The sequence below is a fragment of the Drosophila ficusphila genome, unplaced genomic scaffold (assembly GCF_018152265.1).
Source record: "Drosophila ficusphila isolate 14025-0441.05 unplaced genomic scaffold, ASM1815226v1 contig_106, whole genome shotgun sequence".
Classification (NCBI taxonomy): Eukaryota; Metazoa; Arthropoda; class Insecta; order Diptera; family Drosophilidae; genus Drosophila; species Drosophila ficusphila.
The window spans coordinates 5,663,997-5,679,700 of record NW_025063993.1 but is presented as its reverse complement, the minus strand read 5'-3'; the positions used below and the strand labels follow the sequence as shown (position 1 = coordinate 5,679,700).

General features: G+C 43.0%; 1 protein-coding gene and 1 long non-coding RNA gene across 8 annotated transcripts in view; one reads left to right on the top strand and one right to left on the bottom strand.

Moving 5' to 3' along the window:
- LOC108099810 (RNA-binding protein Musashi homolog Rbp6) overlaps nucleotides 1-15,704 on the bottom strand; it is a 195,971-nt gene that overhangs the window by 72,983 nt on the left and 107,284 nt on the right. Inside the window, exon 1 of one of the 7 annotated variants that reach the window (XM_017203440.2) lies at nucleotides 14,733-15,603. The exons of the other annotated variants lie outside the window; for them this stretch is intronic. The gene's annotated coding sequence lies outside the window, so the exon portion shown is untranslated. Of the gene's footprint in view, nucleotides 1-14,732; nucleotides 15,604-15,704 lie in introns of those variants that run through there. 7 annotated transcript variants of the gene reach the window in all.
- On the top strand, nucleotides 385-1,094 carry LOC108099814. Its single transcript, XR_006245785.1, has 2 exons — nucleotides 385-851; nucleotides 1,022-1,094. It is a non-coding gene; the product is annotated as an uncharacterized LOC108099814 (long non-coding RNA).

Here is a 15,704-nt window from a genome sequence, read left to right as displayed (position 1 = left end):
CAACAAAGTCGTTCAGATGCTGGTCGCATGTTGCTGCCCCTGTCGTTCTAATGTTAAGTTGAATTGTCATTAAAATTGTCGTCCATACTAACTAAAGCTGCTGCTCAGTGGGTAAGTGTACGTATGCCTCTGTGTGCGTGTGTGTGAGGGCGTACATGTAAATTGTGCGGCAGGCCCCTCGATGTATGCAACACTTTTGGCTTGGCGAGCAGAGCATAAATGCTTGCCTCCCCAGCGGGAAAGTGAGAAGTAGGTTTTTTATTTGAGTGGAAAACCTCCTTCTTTTAGCAGGCGTAGGGGTAGGGATAGTTGAAAATCTACTTCTTTTAGCAGGCGTAGGTAAGGGATAGAAAATTTCGGACCGCTAAATGGGGTGGGTTTCTGAATATGACCATAAGTTACAACGAAGTTGTGACTAATTATTGTCTTTGTCTTTGTGATGCACGGTCACATCAGCATAAAATTTCGTGCAAAAAGTGTAAAAAGTGAAAAAAAGTTGTGTTAATCTTAAAAAACAAGATAAAGGTAAGTTATAACATAAATATTTTTGTTTGTATTTCCTTATTTCAGCGTTACGGATATGGTGAGCATAGGCATTTTTACTAAAACTAAATATAAGCCGCCAGAGGCGGTTGTCAAGTAGGTAAGTTTTTTATTTAAATTTATTTTTCAGTTTTTCAAGAACAAACAATGTTTTTTCTAGAATTTGTAATAGATTCGACTTCAAAGATTCTGGCCCTTGTGTTAATATTAACGGCAAAACTGAACGTGCGCAAGCGGACATTCCGATTTCGTCATATGAAGAACTCGGCCATTTGGACTCCGATGCCGAAGCCAATCCAGAAGCATTTGTAAGTACTCGCTAAATTTTTAATAAGTTTCAACAGCCCTGTGTTCCCATGCTTTTTACTATGTTTATTACTTACTTTTCTAAATTTCTCTAATTTTCCCATTACTTTTTATATATTTATTATTTGTATTAATATGTAATATATTAATGTATTATGGTTTTTATTTTCAGAGTCACTCAGAAACGACAATTACAGTCTTACCCAATATCAAGATGATCTGCGTTCACCGTTCACTAAGGCAAATAATAACATACAACAATACTTATGATAAAAGCCCTTGGACTGTAAATAGATTAATAAATGCATATACCAAATTAAAAAGTATTATTTTTTATTGTGAAAATTCTGTAAAGCGGGAAGGCCAAAAACCAGTGGATTTTGCCCTGCATTCAGCAGTTACAGATCCACTGGATTTTGTCCTGCATTTAGCAGCTGTAGGTCCAGTGGATTTTGCCCTGCATTCAGCAGCTGTAGGTCCAGTGGATTTTGTCCTGCATTCAGCAGCTTTAGGTCCACTGGATTTTTCCCTTTACCCCTTACTTTTGTGTGTCACCCCCGTGTATTTTGAAAGGAGAGACGGCAGATTTGTAAGGGGTAAAGGGGATTTTCCACATTCCGCTTGTATGAAGAAACCACCCAGCGGGAAAGTGAGAAGTAGGTTTTTTATTTGAGTGGAAAACCTCCTTCTTTTAGCAGGCGTAGGGGTAGGGATAGTTGAAAACCTACTTCTTTTGGCAGGCGTTGGGAAGGGGTAAATAATTTCGGACCGCTAAATGGGGTGGGTTTCTGAATATGACCATAAGTTACAACGAAGTTGTGACTAAATATTGTCTTTCTTCGGGATTTTGTTATATGATGCCCGGTCACATCAGTATAAAATTTCGTGCAAAAAGTGTAAAAAGTGAAAGAATGTTGTGTTAATCTTAAAAAACAAGATAAAGGTAAGTTATAACATAAATATTTTTGTTTGTATATCCTTATTTCAGCGTTACGGATATGGTGAACATAGGCTTTTTTCCAAAAACTACATTTTAGCCGCCGGAGGCGTTTGTCAAGTAAGTATGTAAGTTTTTCATTTAAATTTATTTTTCAATCTTAAAAGAACAAACAATGTTTTTTTTAGAGTTTGTAATAGATTCGACTTCAAAGATTCTGGCCCTTGTGTTAATATTAACGGCAAATCTGAACAGGCGCAAGCGGACAATTCGATTTCGTCATTTGAAGAACTCGGCCATTTAGACTCCGATGGCGAAGCCAATCCAGAAGCATTTGTAAGTACTCACTACATTTTTAATAAGTTTCAACAGTCCTGTGTTCCCATGCTTTTTACTATGTTTATTACTTATTTTTCAAAATTTCTCTATTTTTTCCCATTACTTTATATATATTTAATATTTGTATTAATATGTAATATATTAATGTATTATGGTTTTTATTTTCAGAGTCACTCAGAAACGACAATTACAGACTTCCTCAATATCAAGATGATCTGCGTTCACCGTTCACTAAGGCAAAAAAATAAAACATACAACAATATTTATGATAAAGGCCCTTGGACTGTAAATAGATTAATAAATGCATATACCAAATTAAAAAGTATTATTTTTTATTGTGGAAATTCTGTAAAGCGGGAAGGTCAAAAACCAGTGGATTTTGTCCTGCGTTAAGCAGCCAGATTTCCACTGGTTTTTTCAGTACAAAAACCATTGGATTTTGCCCTGCATTCAGCAGCTGTAGGTCCACTGGATTTTGTCCTGCATTTAGCAGCTGTAGGTCCAGTGGATTTTGTCCTGCATTGAGCAGCTTTGGGTCCACTGGATTTTTCCCTTTACCCCTTACTTTTGTGTGTCACCCCCGTGTATTTTGAAAGGAGAGACGGCAGATTTGTAAGGGGTAAAGGGGATTTTCCACATTCCGCTTGTATGAAGAAACCACTGGAAAATAGCATATTTTCCACAGGTTTTTTCCCGCTGGGCACTGGAAAATAGCATATTTTCCACAGGTTTTTCCCGCTGGGTCTGCTTGAGCATTCGTGTGTGTGTTTCTGTGCGAGTTTGTGTGTGTGTGTGTGTGTGGAGCGTGGTTAAAAAGTGCCAACGCAGCATGTTTTCAACATTGTTTAAATTTATATGGCAGACAGGCGGGCACACACACACACATACTCAGAAGTTTGAGGACACGGATGGGACACCCTGGACGGCCGCAACTTGTGCTTAAAGTTTTAAATTTGCATAACACAGCAGGGAGCAAAGCAGCAAAGTAGCAAGGAGTCAAGGAGGGTCAGCCTAGGACATTCTACTTCTCTTTCTCTCCCTCTATCTGTCCCTCTCGCTCTCGCATTCTGTCTTACGTAATTGCCAGTCTCATAAACTCCAGGACCAATCATCATTAGGCGCTCGGTCATTACATAATTATCGCAATCACAACTTGCAGGTAATTGAAATTGTGTGTGGTGTCCATTTGGAGTCAATTTCGATAAAGTTTTCCCTCGATTCCGATTCCGATTCGTACGTATATATAGCATAGTACTGGCTTCCATTTAACGCTAATCACTCGCAGTCACACACAGCCAACTCGAAACTCGGTTAGAGCCAAATAATTTGTCTTTCTATTTCCGTTAAATGGAAGGGAATGAGGCGAAACTTTCCTTCGGTGTGTGTGGATTGTTTTTGGCCAAGGTCAAAAGCGGGCCACTCGGGGCGGGCTAGGTGACGGTTTTGCTTAATTAGAACATTCATTAATCAAATCAAAACCATTTGCCACCCCGGGCTTAGGCCTAGCCAAGAAAAAGCGACCCAGACAAAGAGGAATAGCGCCGGCGAAAAAAGGAAACTTTCGCCGAATGCCGAATGGCGAATGGCGGCCAGGCACGCACAGGGCCAAGAGTTTGGTTTTGGCTAAAAGGAAAAGGAGGAGGAGGAGGTTTGGGGGGAGGAGCAGCGAATAAATTCGGTCGCATAGAAAAACGACAAGCGGCATAACAAAGCGCAGAGATTCGGACGGAGCTAAGGACGGAGCCGCAGGATGAGCCAACGTAATACAACAAAGGACGAGAAACGAGAAACGAAAAAAATGCGACCATTAAAACACATTTGTATATCTATTTTTGGGGCGAAACAGGCTCAACCTCAAACTTCAGAGCGACGGGCGGTCCGCGAATGCCGCAGAACCCCGGGAACCCCGGGAACCCAAAAAACCAACACACACAAAAACCAACTAAACCAAAACCAAAACCAAAACGAAACCAAATCCGAATCCGAATCCCGAATACGAATACGGATACGAAACTCCCAGCCGAAAGCGAAAGATACAGAAAATTCGGGGCGGGGAGGTGAACAATGGCCAGCAGAAGCAGAGAAATACTTAAAACTACTTTAATTTATGGCGCACGCATTTCTGCGTTTAGCTCAGCCCCTTTTCCCTTCATTTCCGTTACTATTCATGAAAGAGGTTTACGGACTGGGGCTTCCGAGGTCGGAGGCCAAAGCAATCAGTCAGCAAACAACACGGCTTTGAGTCCTGCCCTCAGTCTCGCTCTTTCAAAGGATTCGCTCGCCCGCCCGCCATCTCTTTCTAATAAGTCCCTTTTGGCCCCCGCAAAGAAAAACACGCCAATTCAAAGGCATCTCGAGACGAGTGCTGTTCCCAGTTTCTTCCATCAAATTTGTAAGTTGAATCCAGCATATCCACATGTGTATGTTATGACCCAGTCGGCTATCAGCGTACGTGGCTGAGATTCGGCTGGGGAATTAATGAGAAATCATAAATCAGAAGATAATTGGAGAGCTCTGGCGGCCCGACAGCTTCTTTTATTTTTCGGGCGGCTCTGTCGCTTTACAAAGTCAAAGCGATATCGCCAGTCACTGGGATTCCCTTCGCTGCAGTCAGTTGCACCCTTTCAGTGGCATTGTGCACAGTGAAAATTATCAACAAACTCAAATATGTTCCTAAAACTTTATATTGAAAAAAAGAATTGAATTCGAGAAACAAATAACATTCAATAGTAAATGTATCAGCTAACTGCGTAGTTTCTTGCTGCTTTAAAAATGTCGAATGAAACTAGTTTTTAAAAGTATTTTCTTTTAAATCATTGCTGATGTTATTATAAGTAAGTTACTGATGTTATTGTAAGAAGCCAAGGAATAAACAACTTTTCAACATTTCTCTCGCTAATTTGGTTTTGCAATATATTTAAAATCCCTTTTAAAGTAAAGAATTAAATACATTATTGGTTATTTGAATTTCCCGTAGTTTTTCAAGATACTTTCCACTTCCTTGACACAATATTGCTAGATTATTTTAATTCAAACAGTTAAAATAGACAACTAGCTCCTGTCTTTGTGTGTTTTTTTCTCGGTGTACGCCCCTTTTTCTGGCTTTCCTACCAAATGCTGAGTGGGTAAATTATGCATAAGCGCACTACCAGCCACATTATGACGAGGCAGGCGGACGTCTGATGCAGAACGCAGCTGCCTGGATTATGTATGAGTGGTTCGGTGGGGCAAAGGGGGCCAAAAGGGGAGGGGGCGGTAAGGTGCGGGGGCTGGCAACTCACTTGTCAACGTGCTCATCACATTTCTTCCCGGCCAAACGAAACGAAATCACCGAACCCAACCCAAGCCCCAATCCAAACCCAACCAAACTCAACTCAACAAAACCACCCATCGTGCCGTTTATGCGCACCAAGGCAAACAAACAGCAAAATATTTGTATGCTAAGCCAAACACATGCGACGGCGAAGCCCCACAATGCCACGCCCCCTTTCCGCCGAGTGCCTACCTCCCACCTCCTCTCTCCCCTTTCAGCTGCCACCAGACGCCGCCCCCGTTTCCAGAGAGTCAGCCCAACGCGGCTCAAGTATTTTGCATTGCTAAGCAGAAATTATAAATCAGGGCAATTGTTGAAGATTTGCAGCCCGCACAACTAAACGGGAACCGGAATGGAAATGGAAAATGGGAGCGGTAAAGGGAATGTCATAGCGCCAAGGGAGAGGGGAAGGGGGAGGGGGAGCGGTATGGGGTGGTGCTGGGATTGCGGCACGCACGCCTCGCTGCTTTCCCGTTACACGGCCGCTTCAGCTTCAGCTTCTTCTTCTTCTTTTGCTGCTGTTGTTGACTAACTGACTGGCTAAGTGACTGACTGACTGACTCGCTCTGCTGTCTGTCCTGCACTCGAATAAAAATATATATTTATAATCACAGAAAGCCATTTTGATTTGGGAAATTTGTATTACTGAAATACAGCAGTTTTAAAATATTTTATTATTAGCAAAGCACGATTAATGCTTTATTGATATTTTTTTGGAATTCCTTAATAAGTAATTTGGCAATGTGAAATTTTGTAACGCCAATTAATGCATTTGAAATGATTTTTCAGAATTTAATGCATAAATTATTTCAAAGGACAGAGGAAATGCCTCTCAAAAGGTACAAGTATCATAAAGGAATTCAATTTATATAAATTAATCAAATTAACATTTAAATTCAAAAAGAACTATTTGTAGTAGTCACTTATTTAAAAATAAGTAGTAAGCATTTTGATTTATTACTTTTTTAAATAAGCAGCGAATTCATGCATCGTTTCATTTGTATCTAATTTGTTATTTTATTTCCTAGCACATCAAACTTTCTTTTATTGTTAACTGAAAGTATTTTGCTCAGTGTTCTTTGGGCCTCGTCTGATGAACGTGCACAGGCAGTCAAATATTTTGCAAGGACGAACGTGGAAAATAAATAAAAAATTCCCACAAAAATGAATTTAACGAATATGAAGGCAGACGCGGGGCGAGACAAGCAACGAGGGCAAAGGGAGTTGGGCGGTTTGGGGGGAGAGGAGCCAGAGAACTGAAATCATAATTTAATTTAACGTATTTTTCGTTGCCAAAAGACAAGACGCGAATCACACACAAAGTCACACACAAACACACACAGTCAAGCGCGACAAAAACAACAGATGGCAGGTCTGCAAAAAAAAAGGAGGAGGGGAAAGTGCGGAGTGGGGGTAGAATTGGAAAGCAGGACTCTGCCTCGGAGATTCGGATCCAGAGTCACACAATCAGCGGCAGGAACACAGAAGTCGGAGTGGAAGTCCTGCTGCCAGACAGACTAAAAGCAGCGGAAATAACACGCTCCGCAGCGCCGTTTAAAAGTGTAAAAGCCGTCAAGAAAAAAGAAAAAAAAAATAGAGAAGCCAGCAGCCGAAGGAAACAGTCGCGAGTTTTTCCTTCTCGCGATGGTTGGTCGGTGGTGTGAGTCACTTTGGTAATAGAATCGCAGCGCGTTTTGCCTGGATTTTAATTTTAGTAATGGAAGACAATGGCAGACGACGAAGATGCCGAGCGACAAATAAGCTTAGCCAGCAATGCAGCATCGCGAGGCAAGTACGAATGATAAGGAGGAGGCAAGGACTGCTGGCGAAATCTTTGCCAGATTTATTGCGCCGCGTTGCAGTTTGAAGTTGTGTCGGCGGGACGCATAAATCTATCAAAGTGCACGGGCCAAATTTACACACGCTTGTTATTATTTAATGCTGTTATTGTGGCTGCTGCTCCTGCTGCTGTCATGCGGTTTTTTAAACGTTTTTTATTAGTGGAGGGCAATGGCGGAAATAACAGCCACGCGCCGTAAAGTAGGCAACACATTTTCCTCACACACACATACACACAGACGGCACTTTCCCCGCTTTCTCCAACGATTTCCGCACACGACATGCAATAAATGCATTTTGCATGGTGTGCACGTAAATGACCGCCGACGATTTAAATTGTTACGCTGTGGCCGGCCGAGCGTTGTCTGCCATCAAAATGCATTACGTATACGCAATAAAAATTACGTATACGCCGTGTGTGTGTGTGCGTGTGTTTGTGTGTGACGCACGAGGGAGTGACTGCATTTTATGCGTGCCGCGCATTATCATTTAACATTTCCGGTCCCGTTCGGCTCAGTTCGCATCGGTTCACGGGGTCTTTTTGGCCTGGTTGTAACAATTGACTAAATAGTTTATTGTGTGTGCGCCAGTTTGGAATGATGGTTGCCGATTGATTGGCAATTGAAATGCACAGAGAGCGTTTGCCCGGGAGTAAATCAGGGTAAATTATGCAATTACTGTGAACATCGGGGATTAAAGAGGAAGTGTTTTTTTTTTTAACCAGCTTTTTCAATTTGTTATTTTGTTTATCGCACTCCTTCTACTTCCCATTTTCTAATTTCCCCGTATTTGGGTAAACATTTACCTTACTATCTCAACCTTTTGGCGTTTTTTCATCGCTCGAGTGAAATTGCATTCGTTTCGCTCTGTAAACTAATCATACAGAAAGCATTTCCCCCGCCCCTTCAAAGAGCCAAAAGTTGACCAAGCAGCTTTGGCACAATAATTTCGTAAATTATTGCGCATACGCCGCGTGTGTTTGTCAACGCGAAATAAAAACGTCAAACCGAGGTTTTATCCCGAGCTTGAGCCAGAGCCCCAGCTCATTTCCAGCTCAAATAAGCGTAAGTAAATTTGTAAGACAAACAAACAGGGGGACAAGAAAATCAGAGACCTGCTGTTGACGATGCCAGCAGGTTGGTTGGCTGAAGCTCTTTCGAGTGGAGTGGGCAGCTGCAGGTGGACAGGTGGACAGGTGCCCCGAGGAGAGTCCTCGTCTGGCCTGGTTCGCTCATCAGGGGCATCTACCGAGCTCCTTTAGCTCCCCAGCTCCTCAGGTTCCGAAAGCCAAGTCAAGCCAAACAGCTCCGGGCACCAGAGAAAGACAGAGAAAAATGAATGGGAGAGGAGCCTCTGGTCCGGGGCAATATTCATTCCGGTGGCAAGCAAACACGCAGCAGCAACAATGGCCAAACAGCAACAGCACACGGCGAGAAAAGTACATACACATCGAATTAAATAACTTTTCGGGACCTAAAAGTCTTGGAATTCGATTAAAGCTGTTAATAGACTTTGTGACTAATTTAGAAACCTAATTAAAGGAATTTTAAATTGTACTGGCGAATGCATGCAGATGTTTAATTAATTGAGTTGATGAGTACAGAAACAAAGAAATAACATTAATTCTACTTTGGAATTATTGAACAGGTTTAAACTGTAAGTGTATTATTTGAAGCTTTGAAAACACTTCATATGAAATATCAGATATTGGAAAACAAATAGAATGATATTTTTTCTGATAAATCTATACTTTTAAAATCTAAGTAATAAGCCACACAAGTAGATATTGGTTTTGTGAAGTTCACTTTTTCCCGGAATGACTTTCTTTCAACGTAACTTTTGTAAGTTCAATCTGGCTGGACTTTTCTTCTGAGAATAACAAGTTTTTACGAAGAAATCCTCGGTTTTTTGCTCACTGCAAGAGACAACAACACGCTGACTAACGCCTCGGACGCTGCCATTTGTGGCACGCCCCCGCCCACCGATGTTCCTCCCCCTTTTCCCTCTCCTCATCAGCAATCTAACGCCCCCTCAAGTTAGTTGATGAACTTCGTGTTCAAGTTGTAGCACAAGAGTTGACGCCTCGCAGCCAAAAACTGCGACGGCTGCTGTTGATGGCCAGCCATCTGGACGGAGAGGGGGAAAACGGGGAGGGGATGGGTGGAAAATAGAGTAGGATAAGGGGGAGGGGGAGGGGGAAAGCCGCCGCCAGCTGTAACACTGATAGCAATTCCAAGAGACAACAACGGGCGCCGAGGAAACTCCTGAGCAGCTCTTTGCTTTTCGTGAGTTTTTGTTTTTCTTTTAGTTTATTTTACTTTCGTGTGCCGTGGCGGCGTCGGCATCTTCACTTTGGTTTGATTTTATTATGTTTTTCTTTGGGACCGCACTGGCCCCCATTTTCCGACCCGCTGGCCCCGCCCTGCTCTTTGCTTCCCCGCCCCCGCCCCCATTTCCCTTGGCCACATGCTGCCAAGAGTTTTCTTTGGTTATATTTGACTTGGCCCCGGCGACCTTTCGAGAGGTTGAGCAGGTTGGAAAACAGCAGCAGCAGCATCCCGAGCCCCGTTACAATATCAAGTTAATTGTTTGAAATAAGTGTTGGCCCACCCACCGCTTTTCCAACCAGCCCCCAACCCCCCTCAACCCCCTCCGCTTTTCCGCCCCCAAAGTCCCCAGTTTGCTCTATCTTGTTGCTGATGTTGCGGTTTCTTTTGTGCCGCCTTTGGAAACTACCCACATTTATAGTGTTGTGGTCGAAGCTTTTCCCTTTTCCTCAGCTGGTTGTCAACGCCAGCCGCAGCCCCAAGTTTCCCCTGTTTTTCCCCCAGAATACTTCACCCCCTCCCCTCCCCGCCCTTTGTTTTTTCCGCCCTTCTTGTCTTTTTTGAACTTTTTCGTATTCGCATCTCTTTGGCTTATTTTACTTTGACTGACTCTCGCCACGGAGTCTCAATGTTTGGAGTGCACTTTGCCCGGCCAACTTGAAATGAATCTAATAACTTGGCCCACACACACACACATACACACACCAAGACAAACTAAAACACACACATACACAGAGACGGGAAGGAAAAACAATGCTCTGCATTTTTTGGCCAAAAGCTTGTTGAAAAGCGGATTTTGTTTTGCAAGTTGCTCGAGTGCTTCGGCGGTTTTTCTTTGCCACTCCACACACTTTGCGCATTGTTCGCTGGCAATTCAAATATTTTACTTGAGGAATTTCCCGATTCCAGTTATAAGTTTGCAGCCTGCCAATGTTAACAGCTCTATTAGTTCAATTTATTTGTCTGGAGAAGGCGAAGGAGGAGGGAAAACAACAATTTTCCCGGGAAGCGAGCGAAAAACCCCTGTGACATTGCCAAAGACAAAAGTGGAAGTGGATGTTGAGTGGCGGGGTGGAAGCGCAGGAATTCAGCTTGATTGTGTTTGCAATTTCATAAAATAACAATTCGCCAGCGCCTTGGCATCTTTCATCCTTGTTATTGGCGCCCTGATTGCCGCCGGCGGTTGTCGCTTTTCCTGGCTTTTCCGCAGCATTCGACGAGTGGAATGGAATGCGTTCGTAAATAGCTGGCAAGGTGTGGGCTCGGCATGCGACAGGATTCACCAAATCCGATGGTGGAAAGTCAGGCTGCCGCTTTTCCTCCTTCGCCTCCCTGAGGGGCGTGCCAAATTCAATTCACACAAAATACCCGTAATTCAACACCCCACGGATGGAGATGAATATGCCACTCCACTGACTGATTGCTTTCGCCTGCAAAACAAACTCCCCCAGGGCGCATTGAAATGAGTTAAACCAAAGGCTGCCGCTCAAGTTTTCCTCCTCGCATTTTCCACACTTTGAGATTTCAGCAGGAGCAGCAGCAGCAGCGACATCTCAAGCGACTCGTTGACATATTTGTATTGTATTCAATCGATGAATTTCTGCAGCTTCTTCGCCGCATGGCCCATAAGGGAAAATGACTTATTTTGCTTACGCACACACCGAACAAGTCCTCAAGCAGCATCTTGCCATCCTGCCGTCCTGGCATTCGAGCTCTCGAGCATCCTGGCATTCTGGCATCCTGCGACGGGGTTGATTGCTCTCCCGCTTTTTCTTTCCTTTGCCTTCTGCACCTCTCCCTCTACTACACACAGAAAAATATCAGCTTCTTGTGAAAAGAGTTTCTAAAAGGTAAGTTCTGAGACTGTAATAACTACTTCTTAAATTTTAAGCAAATTGTAACGTTCATTTAAAAAATATACAATCTCTGTATTACATAAATTTCATTAAAAAAGAATTCTAAGAACAACGTTTTGGTCTTTTTAGAAAATGCAAATGAAACTTTTAATAAATATTCCATTTATTATATTTCAAAACAAAAATCTAGGCAGGTTGATTGACTTAAAATTGAATTTCGCAAATCTAGTTTATACACATATTTAGCTCAAAAGAATATATTTTTCAATGTGTATGCATTGACATTCGTCCTGTTTTGGCTCCTGCTCAGTTTTCCAGCGGAAAAGTTTGCGCTACACATTTTTTACTTGGCTGACTGTCGACATTCGCGTTGATATTAAAATTTTAATAAACCCCAGCACGTTGACTGGGGGAATCTTCAGCTGGTCCTCGCTTTTGAGCAGCTCCATCTCCATCTCCATCTACAGCTACTACTCCTTCTGCTGCTTCTCCTTCTCAAATTTTTGTTGATTCCCCGCCGTTTTCCGCGCTTTTCCCAGCTTGTTGCACTTGACGGAAACGCGTCAGTTGGGCGCGCTTACATTTTCCCCCGCGCTTTTCGCCCTGGAGTTCCCAATTGGTTTGGCACAACGCACATTTTCATGCGGCGGCGAGACGAAAAACGAAAACGCCATAATGCTGGAATTGCCATATATATATACGTATATATACACACTCTCGAACACTTTGGTCCCAGCTGGCTGACAGCAATGATTTCTTTTGGCCGCCCCCCCGTGAAACATGTTGATAAATCAAATCCCAGCCCGGCGCAGTCAATGCCAATGCCAATTTGGTTGACAATTGCTTTTTTCGGTTTTCCCGCATGAATGACGGCTAATTGCTGCGGAGATTCGGAGGGGAGGTGGCCTTTTGAGGGGGCCGTTTTGCAAGAGCAAAACTACCACAGCCCGGCTGCAACTTTAAGCCCTTTTCAAAAAGCCAACTGGCTTCCGTGTCAGGCGAAAGCCAGACATTTGTAATCCATGTAGCTGTCTCCGAAATTGGCTTTGCGGCATCGGACGATTCGGAAAGCGGAGAAAGGCTCTTCTGGTCGAAGCCCTAAGCGCGTTGCCCGAAATGAAATCAAATAAAATAGTTAGTAAATAATAAAACAGCCAGCCGAGCACTGGATTCGGATTCGAATTCGGGGTTTTCGAGGATTTTCGAGTGGAATAGGGACTTTTAATGCCCGCTTAGGCTGCCGCCTTTCCGCTTGCCACTTGCCACTTGCCGCTTGCCGCTTTTATGGCCAACGGCAATAGACGAAAATTTTATTATAGAAACCGTCTTTGGGCTCTGGCGCTTGAGGCAGTCAACAAACCATTAAACTCAAGTGTTTACCACAAGCCGAGTCACTAGACACAAATCTAAAATGGCAGTTAGACAACTGGAGCGATGTGGGACAGCGGCTAATGTGGTTACCAGTTACCAGTTGCCAGGATGGGCTTGCAGCTCCTAGGTGAGCCGAGTCCTGAGTCCTCCTGCCAGCTCCTCGATCTCGGGGCTAAGTGCTTCGAGCCGAGCAATTTGGTCGCTTGATGGCGAATTTATTGTCAGGCTGATGAAAGGCGCTTGTGGTTTTTACTGCCCTGGCAGACTTTCCTCAGTGCGTCGAAGTCGTAAACTCATCAAAAGTGGGATAGTATTTAATATACGGGATGCCATTTTAAAGCAAACATTCCGTTAAGAGTAGCCCATAATCAGAAGTTAATTTAACGTATTTTAATTATAAATCACTGTTTAAGATTTATGGCGAAATTATCTTAAACAGAAAATTATTTTTCTCCGATTCTTAAATTCAATTGGCAACTATCCGAATATCCGTTCCCATGAAAAAATAAGTATTTCTGGGTAGCTATCATCATCTCACTCTCCTCCGCCCAAATAGAGTCATTGGCCTATTGAAACATTCATCAGCGAAAAGTTGATGGCGGCACGGACTGCTCATCAGAACTTCTAACCAAGTTGAAACCGCACTATAAATATATTTCAACTTATTTATGACCACTTTCCGATGAGGGTTTATTCGCGTTTACAGCTGGGCTGTAAAATTTATGGGCCCGCGGGCCAAAAGTCGAGGATCGGGACAGCGAGACACGCGAATTCCGATGCCGCGTTTATTTTCCCGGTGCGTAATTATTTTTATGACATTTTTCCCTGCCTTTTCCAGTGGCGAAGGTGTGGGTTAGATAGCCAGGACCATAGGCTACATGGTCCGAGGTCCTTTTGTCCAGCGCCCGTGTTGAAGTGTTGGCGTTTGCCAAACAAATTAAAAGCAAATTATAACGAAGCAACGAAAATGAAACGAAACGAAACGAAACGATATTATCAGGCGGCAAGGACAGAAACTACATTTTAGAGTCCTGCCGGAGGACTTGGCCGGATTCCCCCCATCGCTGATGATGGTCGTTGGAATTTTAATTTCTGTGTTGTGCTTTTCACTCGGGCAATGCCACTTAAAGCGATTTACTTGCAAATCTTGGTAATGGATGGCAGGCAAGGTGAGAAACGTGCCCGAGGACCAGAAGTCCTGCGGAGGGTGCGAAACGTGCCTGACGTTGGACATAAATTAATTTATTGCGTGCGCGCCTGGCCAAGGAAAACAAAAAAAAGAAAAAAATACAGAAAAAATGGCTAAGAACAAAAACAAAAAAAAGAAATGAAGAAGGAAGGAAACAAAAACAAACGGCGCGATTCGTTGAATTGTTTGAGCTGCCAGCATAAAAATAATTCATTGCATACTTTTTCGTTGGGACGAGACCCAAAACTTTCATTAAATAGCATTAATAATTAAGAGATGAGGGTGGCATTTAGGGGGTATTTAGATATTTAGGGGTCTCGAAATGAGCTAAATATTATATAAGTCATTTAATAATGACATTAAAATGTGCAAAGCATACAAAAGGGAAAGTCATTTATCTTGTTTTTTGGTATTTCTTTGGCATTACAAAAATATAAGATTTCTTTTGAGTTATTTTGTTGTGATTATTAAAACGCAGTATTCAAGCTACTGGATTTTTTTTTGGATGTCTATTGGAGAACTTTATATAGGTTCGTATAAATGTTAAAAATATTTATCCAAGGACAAGACAGTATTAACAATATGAATCACAATTTTGAAGGGATTTTAATGAATTTAAATTCCTTTTGTGTGTTTATTTGAAATAGACCTTCTTTAAATTGATTTAAAATAAGATTTAAATTAAGATTCATTAGCTTTTGGGAGCACTTACAACTAGCTTCTTTGTTGGAATTGTGGCGGCTGCTGTCGTCGACAGCGGCGTAAACGTCGACTGCGGCGGCGGCGGCGGCGCTGCGACGGCGGTCACGGGCGGACTAATCGCTTTAATTGTCGCCTGCGGAAGCGGCGGCTGCTGAAATAACTCCGCTGGCTGCTTCACGTAGAACAGATTTACTCCAAAGTGTGAAATCTTGATGGGTTTTATAGCAACACCTTCGACAGGAAATGGGTGTGTGTGGGCCGACTTAGCTGCGTCGGCTCGAAGGACTAAGATCGGCTGTCTGGCTGATCTTGGCTATATGATGTTTCTGGCTGGTTATCTCAGTGACTGTCAGCTGTAGCGGATTTTCCCTGTTTCGTAGGTTCGTTCACAACTTTTCGAGAAGCTCTAGTTTCGGATTTTTGTTTATTCAGTATTCAGTATTTGTTAAAATTTTGGTTAATCTTTTTTTTTTTTAAACACTACTAAAGCTCAACGTTAGACAGCGCGACAAATGTCCTGCTCTTGATTTTCGGATTTGAGTTTTAAGGATTGTTGTTTGTGATTGCACTTGAACGCGTTGGTTGCCAAAAACACACGGTGACAAAAATCTCAGGACGCGATTGCCGCTTTCGTGCGAGAGAGAGAGTTTACTTGGCTTTGGATTTCGAGGGCGGTTTGACTTTGTGGAGATTACTTTCGTGGATTAATTGCCTGGCTCGATGACTCGATTGCGATTGCGATTTCGGATTCGATTTCCCTTTGGCTTTCGGCTGTAGATTTCTTGGTTTCACACTAGGCTACTTGCACGGTTTCAATTTGTTGAGGAACAGAACGCAACGACTGCTGGACTCGCTTGTCTGATAACGACTGAAGGACTCTCGCGAATTGCGTAGGATTTTTAGCAACAGCCGAGCGCAGCGGGATTCTCCCTCAGCGTCGCTGCCGGCGTCGCAGTCGCCGTCACTTGCTGTTGCTGTGTTG